Consider the following 8519-nt stretch of genomic DNA (forward strand, 5'->3'; position numbering starts at 1 on the left):
TATAGCCATCTGAATGGGAGATGCTCATTTAAGCCCTTTGGGCTTTATGCATGAACTTCAGACATTCAGCCCGCTCCATGAATTCATTTGCTAGACATTCTACACTTGTGCACATAACAGGACATCTGAGGGGCTCTGAATGAGCTTTCCAAAGGTATCTTACAGGTCCCATAACTCTTCTTGGATCAAAAGTTATGGCTCTCTTAATGGTGCATGCTTATTAAAGCCCTTTGGGCTTTACGCACAAACTTCTGACATTCAGCCCACTACATGAATTCATCTGCCAGATGTTCTACATTAGTCCATATTGATGGACTTCTGACAGACTCGTAATGAGCTTTCCAATGATATCTTATAGGCCCCATAACTCTTCACGGATAAAAACTTATGGTTTTCTGAATGGGACATGCTCATTTAAGCCATTTGGGCTTTACACACGGACTTCTAACATTCAACCTACTTCATGTATTCATCCGCAAAATATTCTACATTAGTCCACGCTAATAGATTTCTGATGGGCTCTGATTCAGCTTTCCAACGGTATCTTATAGGCCCCGTAACTCTTCTCGAACCAAAAGTTATGCTTGTTTCAATGGGGCATGCTCACTTAAGCCCTTTGGGCTTTATACATGGACTTCTGATGTTCAACCCACACCATAAATTCATCCATCAGACATTCTACGTTAGTCCACATTGACGAACTTTTTAGAGGCTCTGAATGAGATTTCCAATGGTGTCTTATAGGCCCCGTAACTCTTCTCTAATCAAAAGTTATGGTCGTCTGAATGGGCATGCTCATTTAAGGCCTTTAGGCTTTACGTACAAAATTCTGATGTTTAGGTTGATCTGTGAATTTCTCTGCTAGATGTTCTACATTTGGCCACATTGACGGGCTCTGAATGAGCTTTCCAACATTATCTTACAGGCCCTGTAACTCTTCTCGAATCAAAAGTTATGTCCGTCTGAATGGGACATGCTCATTTAAGCCCTTTGGACTTTATACACAAACTTTTGACGTTCAACCTGTTCCATGAATTCATCCGCTGGGCATTCTATGTTAGTCCACATTGATGGAGTTCTGACGGGCTCTAAATGAGATTTCCAGCGATATTTTACAGGCCTCGTAACTCTTCTCGAATAAAAAGTTATGGTCGTTTGAATCAGACATGCTCATTTAAGCCTTTTGGGCTTTACGTACGAACTTCAGACATTCAGCCTGCTCCATGAATTCATCTGTAAGACATTCTACACTTATCCTGTAATAGCCACTTTCTACTCAAATACTCATAATGAAACACATATAAAATAATATAAAGAAATTGGGCCCACGATTTTCTTTTTATTAAATATATATATATATATATATATATATATTCTTTACAAACATATACATTTTTGCACAAAATTATAACGTGTACAAAAGTCATCAAAAACATAATGGACAGTGTAACCGCTTCCCCTCGAGCGCCGATGTCCATCCGACCGTGTCCTCACCTAGATCCTGTAAAACATAGAAAATAACGGGGTGAGCACTAAAACAATGCTCAGTAAGTAAATCCTCTACTCATCTATCCCTGTAACTCTCTCTCTCTAATTCTTTCCTTACAACTTCTCATTCAATTTCTCTTTGGTACTTCTCTCTATTTCTCTTTCTTAGAACTCTTTTCTAATAACTCTTTAGTAAGTCACGGCCCCATCTTACCGGGGGCACGGCCGGGACTCGCTCCCACTCTACGTGACCTCTACTCGTTCTAGCCGATCGGACTCGGTTATGCATGGATTCGGAACCCTTGGCCATGTGAGTGTATAATCTCTCTCTCGGGTACTCGGGTATAGCCCTCATTTGCATGCACTATCATGGGCTACACCACTTCTATATACATACTTGTGCCACTCTTCAATGCAGCGTAACATGCGGGAATACTCTACCCATTACTCACGGGTTCCCCATCGCCCAACCTACTTTATTCTCTTTCTCTTAACTCTTAAAGTAGCTTATACTCAAATTTCTACTATGTCTCAAGCTACTTCTTAAGTGTATAAACAAAGTGTGTATAGATAGCTCTGATCACTAGGTGCACTAATGAAATGCCGAATACAAGATTTCATCAAAACAGTCATTTGCACAGGGCACACTGAAAATGACATAACTTGCAATATACACCTGGATTGCTACGATTTTGGTCTCGTTTAAAGCTCGGAAATAGGGCTACAACTTTAGTTTGGTCTAAACCCAGTTCAATCTGTAACATGCCCAAAAATTACTTAGAAAGTCACGCGGCGTGACAGGGCAGATTTCCTAGGCATTCATCAAGAATCATGTGCATATAAACACTCTACTAAAATTACTACTATATTCTCTCTAGTCATTCAAAATCGGGAGAAAACTTCCTCATATAAACCATAATCCTGTCAAGAAAAGTACTTCCAAAAAGGTTTACACAACATCTCTCAACTTCTCTCAGTTCCATTTCTCAATACACATTAAAACACTTCTCATACATGAAGTGTATCCAACAACCACAAAATAGCTACTCATCTCAACTCAATTCTCATCAAGCATACACTACTTATACATGCATACATGCTCTACTAAAGCTATTCAAATCTCAACTTGGTGGATTTACTTACCTTGTGAAAAAGTGGACTTCTCTAGCACTTTCCTTTCCTTTGTTGTTTGTCTCCCCTACAACTCAAACAACAACAAGAACAAAACAACCAAATAAGACTTCACATAACTATAAGAAAACTCACATCTAAAGCAGAACCTTACCTTAGGAGCTTTAGATGAAATCTCTACTCAAAAATACCCAAAAGCTCTCTAAACTCCAGTAGAATTTTGGAAGATTGGATGGAGAAATTGAGAGAAAGTGGGCAATGGAAGAGCGGTGGAAAGAAGAATAAAGGGTTTCTCTACTCTTTAATCTTTTTAGTCATATATAAGCATCAGTTCCCATTTTGCCTGTCCTTCCTTGGAAATTCCATCATATCCTTTGATTCTTTACAAATACACCCCCACTAACTATTTCTCCATGAAATTTCCTTACATTTTCTCCCCACTTTTCCTACTAATAGGGATGATGAGGTATTGTGCCCAAAAGAAGAATTCTCTAGAAAACTCAAGAAGCTTTTATTAGGCTCATCGCGGCGGCGAAGAACTTACGTCGCCACGGTGAAACAGGGTAGAACCTACCGTGGGTGTAACTCCTCCTCGCCGCGGCGAAGCTTCTTCTTCGCCCCGATGAAGATGGATTTCCAAACTCACCAAAACTCAACCAATTTCAAGGCAACCATGGCAACATACAAACCCATTTGAAGCTGAAACAGTAAACTTTAACAATACTATAAATCTTAAGTATGTACTCAAGTGGGATATACATATCCCATCAGAGGACTTTTGGGGACTCTGAATGAGCTTTTCAAAGGTATCTACAAGCCGTAACTCTTCCCGGATCAAAAGTGATGCTCTCTTAATGGTGCATGCTCATTAAAGCCCTTTGGCTTACGTATGAACTTCTGACATTCAGCCTACTCCAGAATTCATCGTAGATGTTCTACATTAGACCATGTTGATGGACTTCTAACAGACTTAATGGCTTTCCACGATATCTTATAGCCCTCGTAACTCTTTGCGGATAAAAAGTATGGTCATCTAATGGGACATGCTAGTTTAAGCTGTTTAGGCTTTACGCGCGTACTTCTAATGTTAAGCCTGCTTCATGAATTCATCCCAAATGTTCTAATTAGTCACGCAATAGATTTCTGACAGGCTCTGATTGAGCTTTCAACGGTATCGTACAAACCCGTAACTCTTCTAGACCAAAGTTATGCCCGTTTGAATGAGGAATACTCACTTAAGCCTTTTGGGCTTATGCACGGACTTCTAACGGTTCAACCACTCCATAAATTATCCACCAGACATTCTAAGTTAGTCCACATTGATGGACTTCTGACAGGTCTGAATGAGCTTTTAAATGTGACATACACGCCCGTAACCTTCTCGAATCAAAAGTTATAGCCGTCTGAATGGGACATGCTCATTTAACCCCTTGGGCTTTACACACAGACTTTTGACATTCGTCCGGCTCCATGAATTCATTTGCCAGACATTCTATGTTAGTCCACATTAGCACTTATGACGGCCTATGAATGAGCTTTCCAACTGTGTCTTACAAGCCCGTAACTCTTCCCAGATCAAAAGTTATGGTCGTCAGAATAAGGAATGTCATTTAAGGCCTTTGGGCTTACGCACAAATTCTGACATTCAGCCCAGTCTAGAATTTTTCTGCCAGATGTTTACCTTAGGGCACATTGATGGCTCTGAATGACCTTCCAATGGTGATATAGGCCTAAACTCTTCTGGATGAAAAGTTATGGTCGTAATGAATGGGGCATGCTCATTTAAGCCTTTGGGCTTTATGCACGGACTTCTGACGTTTAGCCATTCCAGGAATTTCTCCACCAGATATTCTACATAAGTCTACATTGATGGACTTCTAACGGGCTTCAATGAGCTTTCCAACGTGTTTATAGGCCCGTAACTCTTCACGGACAAAGTTACGGTATTGAATGGGCAGCTCCTTTACCCTTTTGGGCTTATGCATAGATTATGACATTCAACCAGCTCCATAAATATCCAACCAGACATTCTACATTAGTCTATGCGTGGAATTCTGAAGGCTTTGAATGAGCTTTCAATGGTACCTATAGGTCCTGTAACTCTTCCCGGATAAAAGTTATGCTGTCTACATGGACATGCTCATTTAAGCCCTTTGGGCTTTACCCACAGACTTCTAAGTTCAACCTGCTCCATGAATTATTCCACCAGACATTCTACATTTAGTCCACATCAATGGACTTCTAACGGGCTCTAAATGCATTTTCAATGATGTCTTACAGGGCCCGTAACTCTTCTCGATCAAAAGTTATGGCCATCTGAATGGATATGCTCACTTAACCCTTTGGGCTTTATGCACAAACCTGAGTTTAACCCGCTCATAAATCATCCACTTGACATTTTCAGTGTAATACCCAAGATATCAAAGGTATGTTCCTAACCAAAATAGTCCTTTAGATGTTAATTTTGTGTTAAAAAGCATAAAATCTAACTAAGGGCAAAATAGTCATTCATTTGGAACGGTATGAATCAATTATCCTAGAGAGGCTTAGGGGCAAAATGGTTATTTTGCCTATGGATAAGCATTGAAAAAGTCAAGGATGAGTAGGGTCATGCATTTAATGGCATAATTAAGTAATATTATGTCTAGGTGAAATGACCAAAATGCCTTATATGAAGAATAAGAGACTTATGAGTTATACAATTAAAATAATTGGGCCATTGCATTTTTGGAAAATAAATGAAATATTTCCTATAAATGAGATGAAATTCGTTCAAGCCACAGGAGAGAGCCTTCTTCAACATTCTTCCATTTCTTCAAATCTTCCCTGAAACAAGCTTTCTTCTCTAAGTTTTAAAGGAGTTTTGCTCAATTTTTAAGGAGAACAAGAGAGGAGCCTTGGATCTAATTAGAAGGTTTAAGGTAAGGATTAAAAACTTAGTTTTGATGTGATTTGACGAGTTGAAGTAGATGTTGAGGTAAATGTTATAATGTAGGATTAAGGTGTAAAAGAAGTCAAAGGCAAAGGTTTGTTGGAGGGAAGTCTTTAAAAAGGTAAGGAGAACCTCCCAGACTTTAGGGTTTATGCTAGGGTTTGTAGATTTTTTGAAACCTAAATTAAAGCTTTAAGGCATAGAATTAGTTGATGGCAAGTGTAGTTGAACTCATTTATTCTACTTATTGCCTTGAATTCATTATACATGAAGTATTGCTATTATGTTTTATGAGTTGTGATGTTGATTGAAGAAAAAGAAGTGTGCATACTGATTGTGGCAAAAATTGTAGTATTGGAGGCCACATGGTGTTGAATGGTTGTATATAGAAATGTTGATGTGTTGTTTGCATTAGCTTACAATGTTATAGCAATAATGGTGATTATGGGAATGAGATTTTACACTTCCTTTAAGATGTTAAAGATATTAAGGGGAGGTTATTTGATCCATAGTTAACCTATTGGTTAATGTTATAGGAATTGATGTGGCAAGTTAATATGAAAATTCGGATTTAGTGAGCTTAGGGGTTTGTTAACCCTGCTTCAGTATTTCGACCATAAATTGAGTTATAAAAATCGAAATGAGAGATTCTTGAAGCATTAGAAAGTAAGACACATACTATAATTTTATGTTATGCCAAAGAACCAATCGTTTGAGGAAAGGATGGAAAATGCCTGAAGCATAACTGGTTATTAAATTTAAGATTTAACATGATCCATTCTTATGATTATGAATTGATTTTAATGTTTATTGATTATGCCATGTACTAATGTTTACCCATTAGTTAGATGATCTTTGAAAGATACTGTGTCATGATGTCAATGCATGATTAATGTTTGAAATGGCATGAAGATGCAATGTAATACATGTTTTAAGATGATGTATGTGAGCAAGAGGTAATGTAAAGGGTTGATAATCCATAGATGAATTAAAAGTATTAAGCTCACCAAAAATATGTATTACTGCCATAAGATGTTAGAGATGCAAAAGACATGATAGAGATGCATATAGACATGATGGAAAACGCGTAAGCATTCCCGTATATCGGTTGAGGAAAGATGAATATATGCTTTAGATGCTAAATAACGCGTAAGCACGCCTCCGATGATATGAGCTCTAGATGAAATTTGAGGCTAGATGATAGAAGTACTAAGATGCTAAAAAGGTCCATCGCTAGACGTTAAATGTTTCATATGCATTTAGTTGCATTACATGAGTTATGATGTTATTTACATCATGAGAGATTTTATACTCATGTTGATGATTTTAGATGTTATGTCATACATGGTGTGTGTGTACTATGTTTATACTTATTTGTATGTACACATTGATGTTTATCTAGCCATGGATAAAATGATGAAAAGCATATGAATTAGTAATAAAAGGGGAAGTATCCTAGATTGAAAAGATAAGTGATGTGTTAATAAATATGTTTAATAAAAGATCAAATAGTACATTCAGAATGAAACAGATCATCCTTACTGAGCGATTAGCGCTCACCCTTTCATTGTTGATTGCTTTGCAGGTAGACTAGAAGCGAGGGATGCTAGAGACAGTGGGACTACACGTGAGGGGAGATGATTTATTGTCATCTCGTGTTTTATCTTGAGTAAATAATGTAAATGATAAATATTTGTGAATACCTTTGGAGCTTCCACCCTTAAATATGTTTTGATAGTATAATCTTAAAGTTTGTAATTATAAGTTTGGATCCTACGTGACATTTTATATGCTTGTTTGGATATTAGTATATTATCCTTACAAAGATTTTTTCTAAATACAACTCGTTCCCAGACATGTATCCTCGGGATTCTCATTAGGATATAGAGGATACCTGACTGGAGGGGGGGTTTTACATTTGGTATCAGAGCAAGTATTTTTTTTTTTTTTTTACTTAAAAAGGGGTGTTTTAAGATGGTTTCTATTTCGGAGTCAGGCATTTATGAGAGTTGATGACAGTATCCTGATGTAAAGTTCCACTGCTCAAGTTGTCCGATCGCTGAAGTATGTTTACTAATTTATGTAAGGATTGATTAGGTGTTAACGTTATTGGGTGACTGTGATAGGGAATAAATATGAGGAAAACCAGGAGAACAGATCCAGGACGTAGTGATACTTCAAATGCACAAGATGTTCCAACTGCACCTGAAGCTCCTAACCCAGCAGCTGCTACTTCAAACACTCTGGGTTTAGATGTTGCAACATTGGAGCGTATGATCCAAGAGGCTGGTAATAGAGCGTAAGGAGAACCCACGGAAAGTACAAGTACTCGGTGACAACAGTGACAACCAAGTGGTACCAAGTCAAGCAATAGGGACGAGTACTCCAAAGCAATGGTTGCCCCAAAGCAGATTGAACCAATTATGGCCTCTCAAGTAAACATCAGCCCCAGAATTTAGTGGTACTAATGATCCAGTAGTAGCGAACAATGGATCAAGTTGGTGGAAAAGCTACTGCTCTATTTCCTATGACAGATCAAGAGAAGATACGGTATGCTACGTACCTGTTGAGAGGAGATGCTATGACATGGTGGGAGCTTAGGAGCAGACTCAAGATACCACCACTCTCACTTGGTCAGGGTCAAGGAATTGTGTGAGGAGCAGTACGGACAGCAGGACATGATATCCTCAAAACTACAAGAATTTATTAGCGGCAACAAGGAAATATGACGGTCAAAGAGTATTCAATCAAGTTCAACTCCTTGGCTAAGTTTGCACCACACTGGTCAGTACACCACAGACCCGATTGGAGAGATTTATGGGGGACACTTTATCCACTATTGCCAGAGATGTTATGTCGGGTCATCAACCCTCCAAACATATAGTGAAGCACTCACTAGAGCCATTAGAGCAGAGGTGTACTTACGGAAGGAGACCAAATTAGCTCTTCCCCAACAGTGGCAAGTAGT

The sequence above is a fragment of the Pistacia vera genome, unplaced genomic scaffold (assembly GCF_008641045.1).
Source record: "Pistacia vera cultivar Batoury unplaced genomic scaffold, PisVer_v2 Contig211, whole genome shotgun sequence".
Lineage (NCBI taxonomy): Eukaryota > Viridiplantae > Streptophyta > Magnoliopsida > Sapindales > Anacardiaceae > Pistacia > Pistacia vera.